At 49.0% G+C, this 2,184-nt stretch overlaps 1 non-coding gene across 1 annotated transcript; it reads left to right on the top strand.

Annotated features, from left to right (window-relative positions):
* Positions 1-223: 223 nt before the first annotated feature.
* Positions 224-339, top strand: LOC132484840 (U5 spliceosomal RNA). The gene has a single exon (XR_009531381.1). It is a non-coding gene; the product is annotated as a U5 spliceosomal RNA (small nuclear RNA).
* The last annotated feature ends 1,845 nt before the right edge of the window (positions 340-2,184 follow it).

Genomic DNA, 2,184 nt, shown 5'->3' with positions numbered 1-2,184 from the left:
TTCATTTACATACCCACAGTGCATTGCACTCGGGATCTTGTCTCCCTTCAAAAGCTAGATTCTTCTATTTCTTTTGACTCCCGCTCCCGCTCGAAATCAGGATATTTTCAGAGAATTTTCTGAAATAATGGCAGGACTCACTCGTTGTGTGGGGGTAAATAGTTACCGTTGGTTCCTTGGGACTTCCAGTTAGCCGAGGACTGTGTGAGAGGTTATGACACCGTTGGAGGGGTTTCTCTTCAACACGCGTAAATCTTTCGCCTTTTACTGAAGATTTTCGTGGAGAGAAATAATTCAGAGTGGCTCAACAATTTTTGGAAGCCTTGTCTTCGCAAGGCTAATAAGTTTGTGCAAAAAGAAGAACGTGTTGTGCTTCGGTGTGTGTCTGCTGTTAGCATTCCACGTGGTGGAAAGAGTGATGCTGTTTCGACTTTGTTGTAGGCCGTTTTTGTGGTGGTGTGTTCGGGTTTGTGTTTCTCTCGGGATTACTTTTCGCTGTGTCGTGTTTTCACCTTGATGGTTGGTTTGTTGGTATTCTCGTGTTGAGAAGCGTCACGTCCCTGTGGTTTCGGAAGCCGACCAAGCGCCTGCAGTCCCAGCAGAGTCAAAGCGAGCTCGGTGTAATATAGGGGTGATCCGTGCTTGCGATTTTGTGGCTGTCATTCGTAGGCAGCTGGACTTGCCGGGGGGAGCAAGGTGTTGTGTCATGTTCCTGTGAGGTTGTCTGCAGGAAGCGAGCCTGTTGTGGACGGTGCAGCTGGTGTTCGCACAGTTGTGTGGTATTGGTCCTGGTTCGAGGAAGGCGGCACCCGGCAGTGGGACGGGGAAGAAAAGAAGCAGGCGTGAGAGAATCGCCCCCCACCCCCCGCTTCCTTAACGCGAGCGCTCCCCCCCCCCCCACCCCGCAGCCCAGTTATAAGGAATTCAAATACTCACAAGCTGGAGAACACACTTTGTTCCTAGGGCTTCGAGTTTTTATGTTTCCACGTTGGAGACCACAAGGCATTAAACTTGAACTGCTTCTTGTGCCTGGCACGGGGCCTGGCACAGAGCAGTCAGTCGTCCAATAGACGGTTGCTAGCTGTAGACTAATCGCTTAACCTGGCTTTGGTTCGGGTCTTGAATTCAAGTTCAGGCTTGGGCATCTCTGTTTGCAAAGGTTTTTCAAGGCAGTACGTGAGCACCTCGGGCGCGGCCCTCCCCTCTGGGACTGTGGTTCTAACTGCCGCACTTGTGTAACGTGGCTTTTTAAAACACTTCCAAAAAATTGAAGTATAGTTGGTTGATTTCCGTATGATATGTATTTATATACATACTTTCTGATGAGGTAGTTTAGCCTTAAAACTAGAACTGTTAAAAATAAGAAATCCTAGGAATTCTCTGGCGCTCTAGGAGTTAGGGCTCCACGCTTCCACTGGAGAGGGCGCGGCTTCTATCCCTGGTTGGGGAAATGAAACCCAGCAGGCCGTGCGGTGCGCCCCCCCCCCAAAAAAAGAAGAGGAAACATGCTCAAGATCATCTGAAGTTTCCAGTTTCTAATGTGGATCAAGACAGCAAGTAATTGCTATAAATTTTAACTTTAGAAGTAAGCTTAGGGCTTTCCTGGTGGTGCAGGGGTTAAGAGTCCGCCTGCCATGGCAGGGGACACGGGTTCAAGCGCTGGTCCCGGAATCTCCCCCATGCCATGGAGCAACTAAGCCCGGGTACCGCAACTACTGCGCCTGTATTCTAGAGCCTGCGTGCCACAACCTCTGAGCCCGAGTGACACAAGCACTGAAGCCCACGTGCCTAGAGCCCGTGCTCGGCAACAAGAGAAGCCACCGCAGTGAGAAGCCCGCACAGCGCAACGAAGAGCAGCCCCCGCTCCACGCAACTAGAGAAAGCCCGCGCGCAGCAACGAAGAGCCAACACAGCCCAAAATATGTACAATATTAGACAGTGTTACAATGTTAGACAGACAAAAAAAAGCTTATACTGCATGACAATCAAATGCAATATACAAACCTTAACTGGATCCTGAACAAACACCCCAGAACACACCAAGAAAAGGAAGGCAGGAAGAAAGGAGAAGGTACACTTTTGGTACCCTTGTGGAAATTTTAGTATGTACTCTATTTCACGTGACGCTATTCAGTTAATAATTGTATTTGTTTTCTTGCTGCTGTAACAAATTATCACACGCTT

This window comes from Mesoplodon densirostris, chromosome 2 (genome assembly GCF_025265405.1).
Source record: "Mesoplodon densirostris isolate mMesDen1 chromosome 2, mMesDen1 primary haplotype, whole genome shotgun sequence".
In the NCBI taxonomy this organism is placed as follows: Eukaryota; Metazoa; Chordata; class Mammalia; order Artiodactyla; family Ziphiidae; genus Mesoplodon; species Mesoplodon densirostris.
This window is presented reverse-complemented; position numbering and strand designations above follow the sequence as displayed.